The 24,550-nt window shown below is 38.4% G+C and overlaps 1 protein-coding gene across 1 annotated transcript in view; it reads right to left on the bottom strand.

The window, feature by feature from the left end:
* The window catches only part of MPPED2 (metallophosphoesterase domain containing 2), a 1,431,207-nt gene that overhangs the window by 2,519 nt on the left and 1,404,138 nt on the right, over nt 1-24,550 (bottom strand). The window lies entirely within an intron of this gene.

Below are 24,550 nucleotides of genomic sequence, written 5' to 3'. Positions count from 1 at the left end.
ATGTGAGCATTTACATCTGTTGATACATCTGTATAACCATCTTGAGTACTACACTCTATATGTTCTGTATTGTTCTTATTAATGCTATTTTTGTAACCTTTCTTGTGTAACTCTACGGAGCTTTTCTCCCTGGGTCTCCGCAGAAAAAGGGCTCTAGCTCAATGGCACTTTCCCAGTCAACAAATGTTAACTAAATAAATAACAAAGCTGTTTGATGTTGTGAAGTGCTGCACAGATCACATTACTTGCATCCTTATCTTCAAACAACAACAACAACCCAATGAACATTGCTTTAAAAATCTGTAACAATTACAATACAGTAGGCACTTTTAACTATTCACTATTTCTGCAGTTGGTGACAACCAGGAAAAAAAATGAAAAACAATGGCCATCTGATAAAAAGTAAGAGGTATACTAACATAACTGATGGGTAAAACCCTACAGGGCATGAGACCTAATGCAAGATACTGGATTAGTGTATTAAAAATGGTAATACAATGTACACAAACATTAAAAAAACATACTTGTTCATTCTCCAGTTATCTGTTTTATTTCATTCAGTGAAGCAGGGATGCTGAAATCTATCTCAGCACTCAGGCAATGCAAGGCAAAGAAGCTAATTTGGGATGGCATGACTGTTCATCACAAGATGCTATCACAAGCACACACATACACACATCTATAGGCAATACATAGGCCCCTAATTCATTTAAAGTACATCATAAAGATGCTGAAGGAAACTATCACCTGGAAAAAATCCACAAGGACATACTGAGTACATGCAGACTTCAGAAAAAACATCTCAACTGAGAACATAGATATCTTGCTCTTGTTTTAAAGCTGAGCAACTTTATACTCTCAGCCGTCAGTCTGCATGTCCTCCTCGCGGTCAAGTGATGTTAAAGACATGCAGGTAGGTGTGCACGTGAATGGGCGTGCCTTCACTGAAGGTTGGGCATCGGGCTGGCAACTCGGCACCGTACAAATCTACTGCCAATCATGAGCGGATCGGAGTTCCGCTGTGGCGACCCCTAACCAGGAAAAGCCGAAAGTCTTTAGTCAGTCAAGATGGAATCATAAGGTGAAACTACTCCGTGTTCAATTACCAGACCAGCTTGTAGTATGCTTACTGTTCATATATAAACAATATGCCTGCCGCATTTTCTAATCCCTAAATCTGTCACTACAGTTCCACTTTTTAATTATACTGGTTTGAGAATGCCAAGAATCCATTTGTTTAAACTATCAGAAAAAGCACATAACTCCAGTACAAGAGGTCAAGCTCATCAAAATGTCCACTCAGAGTTGTTTCTTCATGAACTTACACAAAATCTTTTTTACCAACGTGGAAGTAAAAACAAATTGGAAATTACTGAAAAAAGAAGCGACTATATTAAACCAGCTTGAGGCACTGGAATTAGATTGACAGTTAAAACCAATTGCTGCACTGATTCCAGGTTTGAATGAGGTTTCATCAACCAACCAAGGTAAATGGAATTGCTCTGAATGGTGGTTGCAAATATTTGACTTAACAGTTTTGTATCTAAATGATTCAATTTTAAGAGTCTTTTACACTCTAAAGAAGTCTCACAGTTTTTTGCAGAGACAAAGGTATTTAACATTAAATTGTAAATGGAATGCCCCTGTTGGCTCATTACTGAGGTATTTTGTTTCACGTCAAGAAAGAGGGGTAATATTTCTGGGGGGTAAAGTCCCTGCACCTAAGACTTTGGGGGCATAAATATGACTTTAGCAACTCATTAGCTGCATTCCCACTTTTAATCACTAGCAACATTGTCATAAAGAAAAATTAAGATTACTTCAGAATGGTAGGTTTAAGTTATTATAACAAGCAGCTTAACTTTATAGTTTCAGTTTAAGTTATTATAACAAGCAGCTTAACTTTACAGTTGCAGTTGTTTTAAACATTTTTAACTATTTCATACAAGCAAGAGATTATCCCATCCTCATACCTCTCAATTGTCCGGATTTTTTGCCTCATATTTTTGGTCTCTTTCTCATAAAAATGTGTTTTTTTGTGGCAAATCATTGGCAAGTCATTGAGGGTTGAAGTTAGAAAATAATGACAGACGTTTAGTTTCAGACTTCATACCCTCCAGAAAATTCATGCTAATGCAAAATGTGTTATTCTATGAGCTTCCTAAATCTGTAAGAGCAATATTTTAAAAATGTCCCTATTTTTGGGCCTTTGACTATGATTATTTATGGCTTTGCCCAGATTTCTTGCTCTAAGAGGTTGAGAGGTATGTCCATCCTCCAAAATTATCAGTAATTTTTTTTTTCCAAAAATAAAAACTTCTGATATTAGTCTAAGTTGAAATTTATATTTGTTTAGTGCTTGAAATTTATATCACAATAATATCCTGCCCAAACACACATAAACATGTGTGTGTCTATCCCAAGTGGTAAACAGTACAATTGTATGCAGTGGTATTCAGATAGCAGCAGCATTACATATAAACAGCTATACAGTGAAAAGGTGAATAAAAACTGTACCCTACTACTAAACCATAAAACAAAATAATGCGGTCCATTATTCTGTAACCTCAGACAATGATAATGCTAACCTCAGTATGGGGGGGGGGGTGTGCAATAACTTCATGAAGTTACTGTAGGCAAAGAAAACAAAAACAAATTACTTATATCAATACAATTCGTATCTGCAAGTCAGGTGAATCTAGGAATATGGCACACTGACAAAATTTAAAGATTCAAAATCATGAACATGTACAGTGCAGGACACTAACATACAACCCTTGACAAGTTGTCGCATATTAGTTTTGCATATAAAAAATGTTTAAAACAAAGGCAAACCTCAGACTGTATGCAGCTGTGAAACTCAGAATCATGTAAACAACGGTTATCAATGAATGATAAGAAAAGTTTTGTTATGAAGCAATTGTGTGGCCAGACAAACTCCAGAGCGTGGACTTAAAAAATTATGTAACAGGATTCCCATGGTTTAAGAAAATCTCAGCATATTTACCATGGGTTTATTAACTTATACGTTTTATTGTTTTATTAAAATGCATTTATTTCTGAGAAAATCTGTTACTAAACAAGTTTTTATTTTTTTTTCTTAAGCCTCTCATACTAGATATGCTTTTGTTGGACTGAAAAGGTATTCAATTTAGAAATATGTAAAAATACTACTCCTGTGTCTGGAAGACTTGTTTTTTTTTTCTTTCTCTCTTTTTTTTGTTGAGAGGTGGTATAAACAGATTATTGTATGCTTTTCCTTTCCTTAAGAGTTGCATACCTTTACAAGTCTTCATTCAACTGCACTGAAAGACTATGGGCCAGATTCCAAAAGAATTGCTCTCGGTGTAAGTGACTTACTTCAGTAGTGTAAAACATACCGATAAACAGGCTTACATTAGGGACAAGACTGCAAAAGACCTGCTCTCAGCGTTAGTAAACTAGGGCCCTATATATTTTGCTGTGGACTACATTTGTTCTGTTTAACAGTGAAAAATAAGAAAACTTATTCTTCCTGAACATTTCTCAGTAACAAGAACCCAGAATCCAAGGCAAAGACAGACACTGTAGGTATGCATATGTGTGTGTGTGTGTGTGTGTGTGTGGAGATAGAGAGACAAAAAAAAATATATGGACATATACATATATAAAACATACATACTTATCTCAACATACATTAGGGGAGAGGTTGGCATAATGGTTAAGGTGTTTACCTTACATACACAAGGTGTAGGGTTTGATTCTCTCATGGGATAAAAATGGCTAGGTTTAAAATGGCCCACGATGGCATTTAGCCTAGTACTAACCTATGAACCTATGAATCTATGAACACATTATGCTTCTAAACACAGACATTTAAGATGTATATAGGCTATGTCGAGCTGGCACCAAGGAGTACAGGGATAAAGGTTTCAATGCGGTGCAGACAACCCAAGTTGTTTTACCCATTTGCACAACATTTATCTATTCAGATGCATATGTAGACTACATGTAGTTTAGTGTTCTAGGTCATTTTATAGTGAATTAATTAAGAAGAAATGCATTGATATTTTCATATATTTACACTGCTAACTTAATAAACTGTATCAATTAATAATCAACTCAACTCATTTTTATTAAAAGATTAAGCATATGCATATGTGTGTGTACATGTATCTATCTATCAATCTATACAAGGAAGTGTCCTATGTTGATCAAAAGTAATTATTTCCATATGCATTTAGTTGTAAGTAAAGTTATTAAAGGACCGAATTTCAAAAATAATTTGGGGAAGAATGGCATTTCTGAGAACTTGCTGAATATCAGTACCAGAGATAGGAGACTATTCCTCCTTTCTCCAGAACTGTGCATATATATATATATATATATATATATATATATATATATATATATGTGTGTATATATGCATATATGCATTTTTTAAAAAAAAGGTTTTTTTTTTCTCTTTTTTTTAATTTTAATTGGATATTGTATGTTAATCAGCCTGGACTTTTAAGTCTGATTAAATTCTTTTATAACAGGACTAAAGGGCTTACTTGTTATTTGTTGTATTTAACTTGTTAATGTTGCAGTACTTACAGTCTATAAACTACCTCTGTAGAAATACTCTACCAGGCAATATACAAAAAACTAACTATCTTGTGAAAGCTCCTGAAACATACCTCCCTATCAAATATAAGTGCAACTATTATAGGGAATTAAGTTAGTGCTAAGAAAATGGTGCCTAAGCTAGTCTACTGAAAATCACACTATACTCAGCAATGTGCAATCATAACGATACAGAGGGAAAACTATGCAACCAATGTAAATAATGCAGTGATGTGTGTAAATAACATTCCTGAAAAGCACAAGTATAGCAGTTACTGAACTGTCTTAATCTAGTATCCCTATACAGAATGCAGTGACTGTGAAAATAACACTCATTTAAAAACACAACTATAGTACTTATTTCACTGTCAATGCTGGCTATGATGTAAACTGAATGTGAATGTTGGTTTGAAAAGTAACTCAGAATGTAACTGGTTTGTAAATGTTGTTTTGAAAAGTTTTTACTACCTTTTGGCATGTATAGAGCCAGAAAATAGACCTTGGACTAGCTGTTTTACCCACTTTGCAAAGTTAAGTCAAATAAAACAAGTAAAAATAAAGTAAAGTAGAGTGTGCTTATTTTCTTTTATACTTTATTTTCAAATATTCCTAAAAGTAATATTAGTGTATAGCAATATTAATAACAAATAGATTCTTATTTAGCATTAAACATCACTGTATTACTTTTTTGCATACAGTTATATCAAGAAAAATTTCATCTGAGGAGGAGAAATAGGACTCTTCCGTGTCCTTGCATCAATCTTCCTCTTAGCAGACCAGACAACCTACAAGAATTAATAAATGAAGGTGTAGGAGCAAAACAAATTGCTTAAAATAATAAAACTATTGTTCCATAATGCTTATCCACAAATCTTGATTGTCAGTGCAGAATCTTTGACATTCTTACACTAAAAAACAATTAAACACACAGCTTCATTATACTAACAGATCTTCAACATTATGTATTTTCCTTTTTCACTATTTTTTCACATTTCTCTGAAGTAAGGAATTCTCTGTGTAAACATTTCAAAGAGAACATTGTCTGAAAATGCAACTGTGACGACCCAACACTGCCAACCGATATGTGATGTGGATATCCCACCTCGAGGCCAGTAATCAATTAGCCTCAATCCTCACCACTAGCACCAGTGGGGGGATGTAAACTGGGAGGATAACAGGTACACACCAGATGCAGCTCTCTGCAACAAGTGCAATTTCCCTAAAGAGCACACAGAGACCACAGTCAGTCTGGGGCTGGTTCCTCTCTCTCTTTCTCCAGAACCCTAGTAAGACTCCCCAATGGCACAGCTACAGAATTCAGTCCTTAGCCAGGGTTCCACCCAAGTGCTCCAACACTTTCTCTGTCCAACCATTGTGCTTTGTTCCCCTGTCCAAGTAGCTGACACACACTTTGAGATTTGATTTGCAAATACACACGCACTCACACACACACACACACACACACACACACACACACACACACACACACACACACACACACACACACACACACACCTGGGAAAGGCTGGCACAGGTTTACTAGCTATGTCCCCTCTTGCCCAGACAATAGGGTAGTTTTCGCTGCCATCAGAACCCTTCTGCCAGCTACCTTAAGGCTCTTCCAAGGGTACCCAATATCATACCTCTCAACCTGTTAAAGTAAGAAATCTGGACAAAGCCATAAATAATGGAGGTCAAAGGCACATAAATGGGGACACAAGTATTGCTCTTACAAAAATAATTAATCTAAATAACAGATTTTGCATTAGCATGATTTTTTCTGAAGGGTATGAAGTCTGAAACTTAAATGTTTGTCATAATTTCCTGCCTTCAGACCTCAATTATTTGCCAGAAAACCTCAATTTTTTTGAGAAACAGACTAAAATTATGAGGCAAAAATTGGGGCATTCTGTGAGAATCTGTACAGTTGAGAGGTACGCTCAATATACTGAGTGAAATTAATATTAATACAACTGGTACTTTGACCAAGAGCAAGGTTATTAGGAGTGGCCTACACAGTGTCACCAAATAAATATGCAGGTACTCTCAAAACTTAAATATCCCTACAAACATCAGCCACAATGAAAGGTTTAAATATATTTAATAATAAATAATAAAACAACAAGAACATACTAAGTACATGTTCACAGTGACATCAGAGTTCAAAATCACAGGAAATATTTAAAAGAACACTGAAGGACACTTTCAAACCAATAAAGAAAAATAATATCTAAACTAAGCTTCACTATACTCCTGACTGAATATAAGAGAATTATACTATTCCCTAGTAACTTACTAACTAGAGCAAGGCAGATGATGTGGTGAATGGTTCTTCTGGTTGTCAGGTCCAAGACAGAATACACAATGTTCTGTATCACTAACAGATGTCCCAAAATAATATCTTAAATATTACTGCTGGGCTAGCTTGCAGAATGACATTTCTGGTTATCTGACATCTAGTTCTCATGCAAACTCCCACTGTTGGCAGCTGGCAGTATTTAGCACCTACCCGTACAAATACACACACAAAGGCTTTTGCTCAGCTCTTTGGCAGGTGCTGGAAGTCATAAAACAATTGTATACCTCATGCTTCCAGAGTAGTGATTAGTTCACCCCAAAGACAATACAGAAAGCTTCCTAGTATAGACTTTGTGTCTCTGGCTGCCTTGAAACCTATGAAATAGCCTATTTATGGCCTAGCCTATAAAGTGATTTAATTTCAGATATTTTTCTAAAGTTTGCTAGACTGAGGTTAACCCTCCAATTTCCTCTGTTAAAACAGATACATTTACACAGTTACAGTAGCACATGTACATTTCTGTTCTCTGCAGTAGGCACACTGTGGTGACATTCCAAACACAGCACTTTATAAATACCTTTTCAACACACACATCTGTCCAAAGCAGTTTGATATACATATGATATACAGTTCTAATACATTTGTAACATACACGTCTGTACAAAGCAGTTTGATATACATTTGATATAAAGTTCTAATACATTTGTAACATAAGCGTCTTGCATAAATCATTTTGATATTCACCAATGACATATAATTATTTAAAGAATTCCAGCTAGCTGTGCTGGCAGTACCTACTTTCATCACACTTCTTCCCCCCTTGGAAGACTCAAGCTAGTTTTTCAAGTGCCCCTTGGGAAACATTGCATGACAGGAATAAGCTCATCTGGGAATACATTACCCTATTCTCTGTTTTGAGATGGCAGCTGCCTTGGCATACTGACTCCATTACAGTGTTGCACTGTCCTATCATATGCCTGAAACATTAGGCTCCACCACAGTAATTTGGTGTTTTGCTGGCTGGCTTGCTATAGCCATAGATCCCCCTCAGACTCCATCTGCCTTTTACTGAAAATACTTAGCACAAGGGCTTCTCTATCATGGTAAGGTTCCATGGTGTTAACATGGTATAATTTGTGCCTCTGCCTCTTGCCTAGCAGTTCTACCATGTAGTTACCAGCACTGGCTTTCCTTACAACTTTGAAGGATCTCTCCCAAGCTGCCTGCAGTTTATTGTGTCTGACAGGAATGAGAACCATAACCTACTGTCCTACAGCATACTCTCTGGCTTGAGCATTCCTGTTATACCAGACCTTTTTCCTGCTGTTGTGCTCCTGCCAGGTTCTCCTGGGCCAAGCCCATGAGTTCACTGAGCCTTGTCCTGAGGTTTAGGACATATGTCACAACAGACTCCTTGTGGGATTCAAACACACCCTCCTACTCATCGGGAATCAGATCCAGAGGTCCCCTCACCCTATGCCCATGCAGCAACTCAAAAGGTAAGAAACTGTGGATTCTTGGGGCACCTCTCTGTAAGCAAACAACAGATGGGGCAAATATTTGTCCCACTTGCTCTTAAACTGGTCTGTAAATGCCCATAGCATGGTCTTTAGTGTAGAGTTTAATCTCTCCACAAGACCATTAGTCTGGGGATGGTAGGGGTGGTCTTTAGGTGCTTCATGCCACAGCACTCCCACAGACAAGTCAGCAGGTCTGATGTGAAATTGGCACCTCTGTCAGATAGTATTTCTCTTGGGAAACCTACCCAGCTGAAAATCTCTAACAAAGCATTTGACACCTTTTCTGCCTCAGGCCACTGCCTCAAGGTATCTGGCAGCATAATCAATTACTACTAGGATATACTTCTTCCCTGTGGAACTTGGGATACTCAGAGGCCCAACAATATCCATAGGTACCCTCTGAAATGGATCCTGAATCACAGGCAAAGGCATCAAAGGAGGTCTGACCTTGTCTCCTGCCTTGCCTATTTTTTGGCGCTGCTCACAGGTCCTGCAGTACCCTTTTAGATCTCTGGAAATCCCAGACCAATAAAAGGTCTGCATAATACATCTCTTGGTATGCTTTATGCCATATGAGCTGCAAAGGGAATGTTACAGGCTATGGCTAGAAGTGCCAGACAATAGGCTCTGGGTGCTACCAACTGCTGTATTACCTCACCTTCCAGCCCTCCCTCAGGGGTCCACTCTCTATACAGTAACCCTTTCTTCCAGTATACACATTTCCATTTTCCTTGAGAATCAGGCACCTCCCTAGCTACCACCTTCTAGCCTTGTAATGTAGGGTCTGAGAGCTGAGCCTGTCTCAACTCTCTCTTTGTAACCCTTCCCAGCTCCCCTTGCACAGGAAGTCTGGTTTCCTCTGACAGTGGTGCCTCACTGTCTGCCTGGGTACTACTACTCACCTCTGCCCTTGCAGTCACACTGTCCAAGGGAACATCAGTAGCCACTAGCAGCTGTGGCTCACCTTCAGTCTCACTGCTGCTGGGTAACTCCCTCTCTGAAGGAGCCACCTCATCAGTCCTGGCTTCAAGTGTGGTCTGTCTGGTCCCCTCTAAGCTACCAGACCTACATGCCTGTCTCCAAGCCTGACTGCATGTAACTGCATGCGCACAAGGTACTACATTGTCAAAGTCATTCCCTATCAGGACATCTGCAGGGATATCCACAAACACACCTACTTGCTTGCTTCCTTTTCCACCTTCCCACTGAAGGTGAACCCTAGCCAAAGACATTTGGAAAGGGGTTCCTCCTAACGCTCTGACTGCAGTAAACTGCCCAAGAAAGTAGTACTCCTCTTTAACTATTGCGGGCTTCATAATGGTTAGGTCAGAGGCTGTGTTTCTCTTAGCAGTGGCCTGTTTCCCATCTACTAATATAGGATATAACCTCTTGTGGTAGTCTGGTACCCTTGCTGTGTCCGGACAGCTTACCACTGGCATTCTGTCATTCCCACTTGCTGGCTCCCCCACCTTTTGTTCCCCACCTTGCCTCCATGGACATGTATATGCTACATGGCCCCACTGGTTACATTTAAAACATTTAACCCTCGAATCTGGCCATATACCTGAACTAGTGGCTTCTCCTGTTACTGATGGACTCTGTTGGGGTGGTTTATGCTCCCCACCATGGGTTCCCTTAGACTAATGTGCAGCACTGTGCATCCTTTTCCTGTGCAGTGATGCCCTGCTTGCTGTATATGGGTCTCCTTTTTTACCCAATTCATCTGCAGTGTTGCATTCTCTATATGCCAACCACATTCTCATGTCTTCAGGCAAAGTGCTAAGGGCTTGTTCCCTCACCAAAAGGTCTGTCAGCCCTTCAAAATTGGTGACTTGACACCCACTCACCCACCTATGAAAATAAGTGCTTAACTCAGCAATATAATCACATACTTTCATCTGCCTTGGTCTATGCTCACAAAACTTTTTTCTATAAGCTTCAGGTGTTAATTTAAAGCATTCCAGTAAACACTTTTAACTGTATTATAATTTAAGCAATCAGTATCAGACAATTTAGAAACAGCAGTTACAGCTTTATCATGGACTAAGGGGGTCAGGAACCGTACTCAGAGCCCTTGGTCAACATTATGCTGTTTACATACCCTTTTAAACATATGAATAAAAGTATCAAAATTGTCACTCTCTGTAAATTGTGGAAGAGATTTACTGACCTTTATTGCTTCTGGGGTTTGGTTACTCACTTCCCCATTACCTCCATGACCCTGGCGAACAGTCAGCATTTCCTTTTCATGTTGTCTGCCTCTCATTTTCTTCAGCTTCCAGATATCTCAGTCTCGCTGTTGATTCTAATTTCATCTGTTTCTACTTTTCTTCAGCCTCCAAATGCTGCAGTCTCTCTGCTGATTCTAGTTTCAGACGTCTGGCCTCCAGTTCAAGTCTCTTTAACTCCAGACGGATTTTTAAGTCCTCTGAGGAAAAACTGAACTGTCCATTTTCTGAGAGTTGTACACCCCCAAGGCCAGTCTGGTTGTTTTCCTGGTTGCTGATTTGTGATGCAGCTGTGACTAAGGTTGCAATCATTTCCACTTTAGTCAGGTTAGCATGCACCAGTACTTTGGCTAGGCACATCTCAGCCAACTGGCTCCTTCTCAGCTTGTCATAATCCTCTGCTGATATCCTTGCCTGCTCTCCCTGAATAAGTAAGCTAACAAAAAATAAATAAAACTATTTTGATATGAAACTCTGAATGTCTACCATGTGGCTGCTTGAGAGTACAAACACCGTCTTTAGTGACCACTGTATACAGCCTGCAGGAGTTCAGTATCCACACCACTGAATCCCAATATGTGTTGTGGTAATCCCATGACTGCGAGCCAATATGTGATGTGGATATCCCACCTCTGGGACAGTAATCAAGAAGCCTTAATCCTCACCACTGGCACCTGTGGTGGGATGTTCACTGGGAGGATAGCAGGTACACACACAGTATTTCCAGATGCAGCTCTCTGCATCAAGTGCAATTTCCCCTAACAGCACACAGAGACCACAGTCAGTCCAAGGCTGGTTCCTCTCTCTTTCTACTGAAACCCAATAAGACTCCCCACTGGCACAGCTATATAGTTGAGTCCTTAGCCAGGTCTCCAAGCCAAGTCCTCCAACACTCTCTCTGATCAACCAGTGCTTCTTGTCCCTGCGCAAGTAGCTGACACACAGACACAGACACAGACACAGACACAGACACACACACACACACACACACACACACACACACACACACACACACACACACACACACACACACACACACAGCTGGGAAAGGCTGACACAGGTTTACTAGCTATGCCCCCTCCTACCCAGCCACCACAGTCCTTCTGCCAGCTACCTTAAAGCTCTTCCAAGGGTACCCAACTTACTGAGTGAAATTAACATTAATACAAATGGTACTTTGACAACCAGCAAGGCTATTAGGAGTGGCCCACACAGTGTCATCAAATAAATATGCAAGTACTCTCAAAACTTAAATATCTCTAAAAACATCAGCCACAATAAATGGCTTAAATATATTTAATAATAAATAAATGAACAAGAAAATGCTAAGCATATATTCACAGTGACATCACAGTTCAAACTCACAGGAAATATTTAAAACAACACTGAAGGACAGTCTGAAACACATAAAGAAAAATAATATCTAAACTAATCTTCACTATATTCCTGACTGCATCTATGATAATTATACTTACTTAACTTACTTACTAGAGCAAGGCACATGATATGGTGAATGGTTCTTCTGGTTGTCAGGTCCATGACAGAATGCTCCGTCTCACTATGGCACTCCTTGAAATAATATCTAAAATATTACTGCTTGGCTAGCTTGCAGAATTACATAATTTCTGGTCATCTGACTTTCAGTTCTCATGCAAACCCCCATTGCTGGCAGATGGCAGTATTTAGCACCTACCTATAAAAATACACACACAAAGGCTTTTGTTCAGCTCTTTGGCAGGTGCTGGAAGTCATAAAACAATTGCATACCTCATGCTGATTAGTTCACCCCAAAGTCAATACAGAAAGCTTCCTAGTACAGACCTTGTGTCTCTGGTTGCCTTGAAACTTGTGAAATAGTCTCTTTATGGCCTAGCCTATACAGTAATTTAATTTCAGATAATTTTCTAAAGTTTGCTGGACTGAGGTTAACCCTCCAGTTTCCTCTTCTAAAACAGATACATTTAAACAGTTACAATAGTGCATGCACATTTCTGTTCTCTGTAGTAGGCACACTGTGTTAACATTTCAAACACAGCACTTTACAAATACCTTTTCAACACACGTCTGTACAAAGCAGTTTGACATACACATGACATACAGTTCTAATACATTTGCAACACAAGCATCTTGAATAAATCATTTCAATATTCACCAATTGCATATATTTATTTACAAAATTCCAGATGCTGGCAACACCTCCTTTCATCACACTAACAATGAAGTATAAACTGTTGACATGAAAATGACATTTCTGATTAGATTACAAATCACATTTCCATTTTTTTATTTTTTATGATGAAATACTAATTTGCTGCATGTCCTTTCTCAGCTGAATTTCCACTGAAGAAGAGAATTTTCCTCTATTCCGTAGACTTATTCTTTTAATGTTACCTTCAAAATTATGGTATTTTACTTATTTATTTATGCATCCTTTTTTTTATTAATCAGGCAGTTGGGCTGGTCAAGTTAACTATTCTCACCCCTCACCCAAGCCAAACACAATTACAATTTTAAATACACCCTGGATGTTTCCAATGAAGTAAATAACAGATCACCCACATATAATATGTGTTGACATGAAAACTGCATTTTTCATACTCATTAAGATTAGAAGATTAAGTATTTTTCATATAAGTCCAGTAGCTGGAAATTTTTCTACAGAATGGCCAAATAAGAATAACAGCTAAAGGAGTTTTTTAAATAGAAATAAAACAGTATTTAATTGAATAATATCCTTATGAAAAACTTTCAGAATTTTTGAGAATGCAAGTTAAACTATTCTTAACTTGCATTACTCAGGTGGTGACAAATTCAACACTTCAACAAGTCATTCAAACCACCATGCATGCTCAACCACTGTACACAGGCATCACGCATCCATCAGCGGCTCCAGTTATACATTCTGCTATGCATTATCTATTCCTCAAAATTAGTTTAAAACAAGGCCCTGCAGCTGCTGCTTCCCAACCACTACCCACAGACCTTGGTATATGAAATCTTAAAGACAATAAACTGTTGCTCTCTCCATTAAATGCAATCCTTCTATCTGTATAGTTATCACTACAACAATTACCTACATAGAGAAAATGCATGCAATGGAGTATATCAATAACAACAAACACAGTAATATTTCTATACACACATCATAGCATTAACAGTTTTACATTACAAGACTCACAAGTGTGAGTCAGGAGTAGTACAAATGAATATGGGAAACTAGGAACTTGCATGTACTAAATCTAAGACAGTTATGTCTCACAGTTCCCTTTTTCCCTAAGTATGGTGATCTCAGAATTGGTGCATTTTCAATCTATATGTCTGTCTATATAAGTAGTGTGCAAGGCATACAGCCCCATCTCCCCAAAATGGATGTTCTTTAGTTTTGCTATTTTTTTCCTTTTATAATTCTAGAACTTGCAACTACGTGTCTTAGAATCACAATATGAAGCCATCACAGTCACCAACAACTGCAGATTTGTCAGACTAACCAGGCAAACAACAGTATCAATGTTACTTTTATATAAAATGAGCATACATTTGCAGATATAATTAAACTAAGATCCATCATTTACACAATTGACTTCTCAGAGGTCAAAATATGAAATCTGATTCCAGTGACAGAGAAGTGTATATTACCGTAGGCTGGCAGTTTAAATTTGGTGAAGGCATCAGAAACATTATAAACAGGTACTGGGTTCTTAGATTAGCTACCAAGATAATTACTAACTACATAATACTTTAATGTTTAAATAAATGAGCTCACAATCTGCAATATTTATAGATTTTTGTTAAATGTACAGTATTGAATGTCATTCTACAGAACAACAGGGACTGTGTGAGCTCTATACAGAGTTTACAAAAAAGTTTTGTCTTGCGACCTGAATCATCAAACTTTACTTCTAGTAAAGCCTAGGAATTCTAAATGTTTTTGTTTAAATACAAGACAGTTTACTATGAGTTAAATAAGAAAAAGTTAATGTTATGTTAATCTTCAAATGTATCCAGAATTGTGTACATATAAGTGACACTTAAAATATAAAAAGTGCTCCCCTGTTTGCTTCTAGTTGTGATACAAAATAAAAGACAATGAAATTAACTGATTAGCTTGATTATGTTTGAGAAATAAAGAATTTTGAGCAGTTTTTTTTTTAATTTTTTAGGAGCTAGGGTAGTACTCTGAGCACTACAATCAGACTATTTCTTATGATGGTATATGCCCAGTCAATATTTTCAATATCTGAAATTATGCTGTTGCTTTGTATATACCTAATTGCTTCTTGTAATGAATTAAACAGTTTTTTTTACATGAAACAATAAATAAATAAAATTCTTAATTTGGCTGAAAAAAGAACATGACCTTTTTCCCTTCCGCAAACATGCTTTACCTTTAGTCATACTATCTGATGAATAATCATGGTCCTGTCTCACTGAATCATTACATATTTTTATTACAGGCAAACTCTAGGCTGTTTTGAAAATTGGTTCTTTATCTCGAAAGGATGGAAACCTAATTATAATTGATGTTGGTTGCCTGTTAGCTGAATTAGTTTTTGATATAGATCTGTGAGCCTTTTCAATTCCATAAGAGGGGATCTCCCTGGAAGTGCATTATTTTAAGTAACCAAGAAGTCAGAATACTAATGAAGCTATCTCCTGTCATGTTTCTGGTATGCTATTAACTCTCAAGTTATTCCTCTGAGATCTATTTTCTGCATCCTTGGGCTTTTCAAACAAGTCTTTTCCATAAGAAGGAAAGTTATTTGCATGGTCTTCTTTTAATCAGCTTTCTGTATTTCACACAGGTGTTTCCACATCTTTTATTTTCATCTTAAAGATTAACCTAAGTTTTCAGCAACTCCTGCTGTCTGGAAGAATCACATTCACTACGTCCCTTCTCAGCTGAATTTCCACTGAAGAAAATGTTCCTGCATTCTCTAGACTTATTATTTTAATGCTACCTTCAAAGTCATGGCATTTTAATTATTTATTTGTATATCCTTTATTTATTAGCTAGGCAGTTGGGCTGGTCTAGTAACCATTTTCAACCCTGACCAAAGCCAAACACACACAATTACAACTTTAAATACACCATGGGTGTTTCCAATGAAGTAAATCACAGATCACCCACATACATTAAGTTAATACAAGATGACTTATGTTAGCAGGACAACATTTCTACAAAATAAGAATTTATGCATCATTAATGCAATATACGCAGGCAGTACTGAGGGAAAACTCTAAAAGGTACACCTAACTTTAATTATACATTTTCTACAGGACAGAAATCATGAAATGAAACATTTTCCCAACAATATTTAGTAGTGTTTTTGAAATAACTGCTGAGAGGACAATGTCAACCACTGCTGCTGAAATACAAACATTTACATTTTTCTTTCATGTATTTGGTCGGTCTTTTTCTGAGGATTGGACATTCTTTAAGATTTGGAATATTAAGTAGAAGTGTATTCCAAGATGAAGGAGCAAGCTTAGGAAATGCTCTTTCATCCAATATTAAGTTAAGGGCAGCCATAAAAGGAAGGGTACATTCTGTGTTCCACACTGAAAGATATATGGTTTGCTTCTCATAGACAATAGCTGCTAGTGATGAGCAATGTTTTTGTAAGAAAATCAGAAAGTCAAGTATACTCACTAGCAGGGTTACCTAGCTGCAACAGGCAAAAAACTAAGCACAGACAATTGTCTTATCACAATATTTATATTCATATTAAAGAGCACAAGGAAAGCCTCCAGGCTAACAAGATATGATTTCATCAATACTCCAAATTGCTATACAGTAGAGGTGAAGAACAGGGTTAAGGGCATAGACCTGGTGGATAGAGTGCCTGAAGAACTATGGGTCATGTTCAGAAAGAAGCAATAAAATATTCCAAACAGAAAGAAGATCATAAAGGCAAAATGGCTATCTGTGGATGATTTAGAAGGGACACATGAAGGAAGAGTAAAACACAATAGTGAGAGGGGAAAATATATCAAATTGAATTCAGACATTTAGAGGACAGCAAGATAAGACAAAAATGCTTACTTAAATGAGCAATCCAAAGAAATGGTAGACAATATCAGAATGAGAAAGAGAAGAGTTGTCCTCAAGATGATGGATATTAAGGGAAATTTCAAGGTAAAAATGGACTAGGCAAAAGACAAAGCTGGGAGGATCGAAGTAGAAGTTAGTAAGAAGAGAAATCAGGAAAAAATACAACTATTCTTATTTTATTTTTATTTATTTTAACTTTGTTAACCAGGTAAAGGAAATGGTTGAAATATTATTTTCAGCTATAATCTAGGTCTTGAGGCAACAAATAAACAGAAAATTAGGCTAAAGAAATGGGGAAAACAATCTGTAGCCAAGGTGTATTTAAACCTTGCAATACAAAAACCTTAGTGAATGAATCACTGAAGTACCACAGGAACTAGAGTACAAATCTGAAACCAGCACACTGGAAACGGAGACTATTTTAGTGCTTTTGTCGCAATACTTTATTAACATGGAACTTCTTTAGAGGAGCTCCATTTAAACAATATCAACTATTTAATCTCAGAAAGCCTGCCAAAAATAAACGGTATCAACTATTTAAACCCAGAAAGCCTGCCAAAAATTTAAACAACCACAACCAAGAGAATAAATAAAAAAGACCTCATGATAAAATATTACCAATCAAAAAATGTTACCAATCAAAAAAATAAAAAATTGGTTGAATTTTATCATGTGATCTTTTTTATTTATTCTTTTGGTTGTATTTTTATCATGTGATCTTTTTATTTATTCTATTTGTTGTTATTTACATTTTTGTTGGGCTTTCTGAGTTTAAATACTTAATATCATTTAAATGGAGGTATTCTGAAGAAGTTCCAAATTAATAAAATGTTGGGACAAAAGCGCTAAAATAGTCTCTGTTTCCACTGTGCTGGTTTAAAATTTGTACTTTATTTCCTGTGGTACTTTGGTGGTTCATTCACTAAGGTTTTTCTTTTCCAAATAAACAGAAAAGGCACAAAATTATCCAAAGGTATGCACAAAAAAGTACAAGTATACAATAGAAGAAAAAGAAAACTGAATTACAAGCAAACCGTATAGCTGTAAGCAAATACATAAGTAGGTATATTATGGTAATTAAAGGAAAACTCCACCTTCTGCTACAGTTAAACTCAACTCTTTGTTTTTTTTCCCTACAGTATGGTTCTAGTATTGTGTAGGTATCAGCAACCAGCTTGTACATTATAAAACTTTCATTTCCTTGCCTTGGAATTGAAGGAAGGCAAAGACCACCCACTTGTTTAAGCTTAACTTCTTACATAATTTGCAGAGGAATTTGTCTACACCTACATGACATATCACAGACACAGAGAAATCTGTAGTCAGGTACTGCTGACAATCTTATATGGGTAATTAGTCCTGTTGATGTCAGGAGCTCAGCAGCTGCTGTTAAAAAGACAGAGAGATGTGAAACTGTTTTCCCACTGTTTTTATTGCAGAGAGGAAGAGGCCTTATATTGATTCACAGCTGTTTCCAATGTAGCCATGACTTTCACCGCAAAACAAAGCAAATACATTGGTCAGTGGTTCAAAGACAGTTGTTATCTATTTTGACAAATTTACATAAGCAGCATCACTGTACTGAAATGCTAATCTTTAAACTTTAAATGTCTATTTTTTATACTACTTTATATTTTAAGATGACTTAAATTTAGTATCAAAGATGTCTGTGACATTTAGAGAAACGCCAGAAAATATTTTTTTCTTGTAAGTTTTGCAAAGTGTCAACACATTTAGCATTTTCATGCCCTCCCACCACAATAGGGCAAAACTTCCCAAAACAGGGCTTCTCTGTAGGAAGAGAGACAGGTGGCAACTCTATCGACTAGGCGTACTTATACTGTATATAAGAAGGTCTTTTATGCTTTCTTGTGACATCTTTCTAGAGGAGGATGCATATCTGGTACACAGATCCTTGGGAAGAGACATCTTCCACTGACTTTGAGTCAGTCTTACACAAGTGGAGTGCATGAACATTATCTATTCAGCAAAGGAAATGTAACAATTGATGGCAACTATGGTACTTTAGTTTATACATGCTACATGCCCTTTCATTAAACATTAGAAAAGGGAAATATGAACTACTTTATCTCTATATCTATATAAATGAATGAATGAAAATAAAAATCTTTCCACTGCTGGCACTAGGGAACAGAATTACTTTCAAATTATTTATTTTCTAGTACCAGCTGTCACTTACATGTGAAACTGCAAGGAACCCTCAGAGCAATGACAATTTTGACACCTGACAGAAAACTGTGTGGAGAGGGGACTGTCAATTCATCTTGGACTACAAAAAGGTACTTAGAAGCAGTCCTGTTATGTTCAGTATATAAGATGACAGTGACTTACACTAATCCCATTATATGTCAATGGCATGGGAATACACCACTACTTCCTTATGTCTATCACGACTCATATAAAGCAGATTTGAAATGGATTATTGGAAAAAGAAAGGCTTGAAGAAAAACAAGATCACTTTGATATGTCAAGTCCCACTGGCAGCCAATATGCAGAAAACATATTAAAATTGTATAAGAAGCAATCAGAGTGATTTTGATGTTTTAAAATAGCCAAGAAAACAAAGATAGAGTGAAAAAAAGATTTTTTTTTTTAGTTCTAAGGTGGAGTTTTCCTTTAAGATGAGTAATATCATAGTTCAGACAGTACGTTTCAGCATTCATACAGAGCTGAAAAAGCCTAATTTCTTTACAATGAATGTCATGGCCTTAACTGCAGTTATGCATTGACTACTTTTTGAGAATTACATAAAAACAATAACATCACTGAATCATACAGTGGTATGTTCCATGATTTAAAGCTAGACATCTTGCAGATTGAAGTTAAATTGGTTCTTGCAAGCCTTGCTAATAGTAAATCTGCATAAACTGATGAAAAAGTACAGTTTTGTACCTACCATAAATGTAGATGTCCGAACTGGATAGCATCTTCAGTCATAACAAATGGGTTGTCCTGTCGCCGAGGCCTCTCTGGGTCGATTCGGATTCCAAAGTCTGTCCGGGGCTTCGTGAGCACTTCACCATTATCATCATCTCTGGTCTTCGGTGGTATAAAGGCATCAGCATTTTAATTTTTCTTTCTTTGTTCAGCCCCAGATGCCCCTTTGGAAGGAAGGCTTGATTTGATAATGCCAATGCCAATGTTTCAAGGTAGAAGGTACACACAAAACAAACACAAAATGTACATATATACATACAAATATAATAAGAAGATACTCCTCCAAGCTGCCCCTAGCTAGGAATTAAAATAGAGCAAACAGAGGGTGAGAAGGAGAGGGTAAACTGGCAGAGAGAATCCAGTTCGTCTCTCCATCTACATGGTAGGTACAAACTGGTACATACCTTTCATGGTATGGTCTTGCATGGATGTACATAAACAGTCATAGAGAATAATGCAAATACCATAGGAAAAAAGAAGTGGAAAGCTATGGTAGCTTGTAGTATCCCTTGGGCAGCAGAGCAGCCCGAAACCCATACGAGATCTGTATAGATAGAAATTAATGAATTTGCTTGGCAAGGTACAATGTAAAAGAAATGCCGACATATGAGTGCTTACCTCAGAGGAGTAGCTAGTGTAGCCCCTCGTAGGGTGAGGTGTTGCAGGGAATTGGTTGGTTGGTAGAGGTTTTCTTCTTATTCAATTTCCTCATCCATATGATTTTGGAGGTTAGGAAATTTGTTTTCCTTTTCCTCCTGTTTCCTTCCTGCCCTATGCATAGAAATTTCTTGTTACTTTACTTTTGGTTTAGGTCTGGTTCTGTTGCATTATAGTATGTCAAGGTATGCAGTGTATGCTGTCTGTATGCCCTGTTCTTTGGTAGTAGTGGAGGGGTTGTTTGTTATACTGGATAGGTGGGATTGAAAATGTGAGACAGGTTGGGAAGTGATACTTCTATCTTGATGAAGATTAGGAGGGCTGTAACTGCTATTAGGATCAGTTGAGGCAAGATCCTCCTTGAGTTCAAGCTTGCTTAAAGGAAGCTAGTTCATTAAAGCGCCAGATCTGCTGCATCTGCTGTTCTAGGTTTTTCAGCCAGGACAAAGCCCTGTTGTTGCGCGCTGTTCAAGGTGGTTTGGTGCGGAGGTTTTACAGGGTGTACCCTCAAGTCCCAAAACCACCTGAGTAGAGGTGAGGAAAGTTTTGGTGGGAGGGATCTTATTCTGCTGAAATCTGAGGATGCATGTGCTAAAAGACAGGAATGATCGGGCTGCCTGTATGTAGAAGCTCTGATGGTACCCAGATGTATGAGAAGATGGAGGTTCATGCATCTTTTCCTCTTTCAAGTACTGAAATGACAAACCTTTTCCTCTTTCCTGGCTAGTTCCTTTCCTCTTTTCCTCTCCTAATCACAAGGACAATGTCTTTTCCCTTTGTTCCTTCTCAGTTAGTTGTGTTGATTTGTTCCAGGTCAGCTGCAAGGTTTTAGTTTGATGGCGATGGGCTGCTCTGTGAACATCGCTGCATCAGGTTGTTTGGACCGCATCTTTCTCCCTTTCTGAGTTGCAATTGTTCTTTTGTGTTGTTACAATTTCCAGCAGGCATCATTATAGCTGAATGCCTTCTTTGATTTTCTGTAGTACCTTTTGTGCATCACCTGAAGAGGTGTGGCGCTCTATATATTATCGCCTCAGAGCTTCTCTTCCAAGAGTTTCAGTACCGTGCATGTGCTAAAAAGGTGGAAAAGTTGAAGGAGCTAAGATGGCCTTTCTGCTGGAGATCTATTTGTGCATTCCCCATTTCCTGTGATGGAATGTAGTGATTGGACCTCTTTTGTTCTCCATTCGTTGAGGTGGGATGTGGTTCCGCCAGCACATGTGGCCTGTCCCATTCTTTTTTTCTTTGAAATATCCCCTGTAAGGTGATGTTGGTGTGGAGAGCCAGTGGCCAGGTGTCCAAATTTTATTCTGCTTAGGGGGTATGAATGAGTGCCTCTGTTTCCCGATGTTGTACATGACTGTGGCAGGATGTCTGTCCTGATCATCAAATGGCCTTTTCTGAAATGATTGCCTTTTTGGATTGGTGGTGTTACTGCCACTATTTCTTTGTTTTATGCTTTGCAGCTGGCCTTGTGTCCATGGCCTTGATGCCACATGGTCAGAATGTTCATTTTCCAGCTTCTGTTGTGGATTCCGGTCTTATCATGATGGTTTGGCTTGTCTGGAGTTGTGGATTATGTGGTGCATTCCAGCATTGGCATTGTTGTTTCACCAGCAGAACCTGGTCCTAGGTCGGGAAGCATGGGATTAAGTTGTCTAGCATGTCGCCCCCATGAGACCATTGGCTGTTACTCCTGTGGGTAGCTTTCATATGTAGGGATTTGTAGAAGACCAAGATTATGTATGATGCCATGTGCCATTTAGCACTGCAGAACTTTTTCATTTGTAGTCTGGCATGTGGGACCAAGATTATAAGCTGTGCAATGCAGCTTTTTTGTTTTTGATAGAGTAGAATGCTATTTGTTTTTTTTCTGCTGTCCAACTAAGAATGTTCGTTTAGATGGTCCTTTGATGAGGGATTGTTTTTGTTTTCATCCCAGGGCTTTGTGTCCATGACCTTGTAAATCTGTTTTCTTGTTGTGTTGTCCGCTTGTACTTGACTATGTATTGTGACTGTGTATCCCAGCTGTATCCCTTGTAAATGAGGCTTGTAATGCTTGCTTTTTGTAAATTTTTGTGTCATAGATAATGTCAGAGGGCACCATGAGAGAATTTATAATGCTTCTGGATCCTGCAAGTGAGCGATTATCTTCTGCAGGCATTACAGTGGGGACGCAGCATGTGAGCTTGCCATGAATAGTTGCTGCCGATACATAACAGGCCCAGCATCCTGCAATTGAGCTGTAGTATCAGCATTTGAAATTTTGGGACAATGAGCGGAGTGCTTGCCTCCCATACAGGTCGGTATGAAGTCCAACTTTCTTTGTCCACCAGGGTAAGTCTGGAGTAGAATCCTTGCCCTGTTCTGTTATTGGTAATTTTGTGTTTACTCATCCAGGTTTTAATTTCTCTGCCATCTGCTGTTTCTGAGTTTTTGTTTTGGATTTAGCAGTGTCCTTTGCTTCCTCTTTTACCAGGTAATTTCTGTGGAAGCTGAACTTTATGGTATCTATGGTCTGCTGTAGGTATTTGCTTTTTGATTTGGAGTACTGATTTTTCAAAATAAGGTTAACTTGTAGCCAAGGCTGCGCTATTTTGATTCATGGTTTGGCGCCAGAGCTAAGTCAATGGATAACTCTGTTGCAGTTTAAGTGTTAAGGCTGGTGATAGTGCCTGCTGTCTATTGCTCCATGGCCTTCTGTAGGGAAGCCCTTAGACTGTGATTTTCCTCTAGCAGTGGCAGATTCCTCAGTGTTGTGTTTGCTATTGCTATGCAGCGGCCCTTTCTGCAGGCACCTTCTCTCCTACCTGTTGCAACCTGTAAAGAAATCTGTCAACCCTTTGCATTTTGACTTTTTTCTTTGGAAAGGACTGGCACCTACTTGCTGGGCCAGTGCAAACCTATGAGACTGGCCTGATCTTTGCTTTGTTTGTTGAGCTTTGCTTTTTTTTTTCTTTCATCATCACTTCTTGCTGGGCAGGTGTGCCTGCACAGACTGGCCTTTCCATGGCTGGAGCATCCAAATAGCTTTGCTTATCATGGCCACGCAGACCTTTGAATCAACCATAACCTGTTGGATTATATCTACCATTTCTAATACATCTTTAAATGAAGCCTCCAGTGCATCATAGTAACATTAGTTTTATGGATCAAGCATAAACTCTGGTGATGTACCATTATTATTGACAGTTTATAAAACTAGCTGAGAGATCTCTAAGATTTTTGGACTTCCCCTACCTCCTAAACTGATGGATGGTACACTCTAAGCGAATAGGTTTTGAAAACTCTTCCGATTTACTCAGTAGAGAGTAGCAGATTTAGTTTCCCCTATCTGTCTAAGGACCCATAATTCCTTCAGAGTGTTTGGGTTTCTGAGAGGTCGAGGTCGAGGTAAGGCACTTGGTGTGGAATCGAGCGCCTTAAAAGTGGGCCTTGTGCATCAGCCCATGTGTTTTTGTGGCCTTGTAATAGCTAAGAATGTATGCTGGGGGCTGGTATAAAAAGTCCAGGCAGTTTAAAAGTGAAAATGCATGGATTCACAACAGGCAGCACAGGGTGTACTTCTCATGGCATAAGTTGCCCTAAAGGAAAATTCTGGTCAAAGTTTTAACAAATTCGAGAAATCTCATGTCTTTCTTATTGAGTAGTCTCTGAGCCTCCTGGCTGGTCTGTAAGTTTGTGCTAACTGTGATCCCAGAGACACTGGCTTTTAAATCTTCTCGGTCTCTTTTCTGGGGAAGAGATTGCCTACTCTGGGTGAGATTCTGATCCATCTATAAGGATCATCAATCTTCAGCGGCTGTAAGTGATTGCTCTCTTGAAGTGGCTTTGTGAGGGCCTTAAGGGGGCACTGATGGTCCTGGATTTGGCTGTCTTAGCCCCTGAATCTTCACAGACATGCTAACTGAGGCCTAGCAGCTGAACGCGGGGCAAAGGAGAGTGGGGGCTTAATGGGGGGGCTTAAATCACTAGGAAACGGTTTTGCCTGCTGCTTTGCCCAGATAAGCATTGCTTGCTTAGGCCTAAGAGCCTCAGTAGTGGGGGATTCGCAGAAGATGATTGTTTTCGGTCCGCTCGGAATCGGTGACAAAGCCGCTAAGCCGCATAAGGCCTGTTTCCGCTCCGGAACCGGAGACCGCTGAGGGTGTCAGTGGCATCCGCTAGAAGAACAATTTGGGTGAATGTATAACCACGGCAGCTGCCTGTAAAATTAACCGCGCTGGTTCGGGTAAAGTAGCGTGCGAGT

Source organism: Protopterus annectens, chromosome 17.part0, assembly GCF_019279795.1.
Source record: "Protopterus annectens isolate FY-2018-M chromosome 17.part0, PAN1.0, whole genome shotgun sequence".
NCBI lineage: Eukaryota > Metazoa > Chordata > Ceratodontiformes > Protopteridae > Protopterus > Protopterus annectens.
This window is presented reverse-complemented; position numbering and strand designations above follow the sequence as displayed.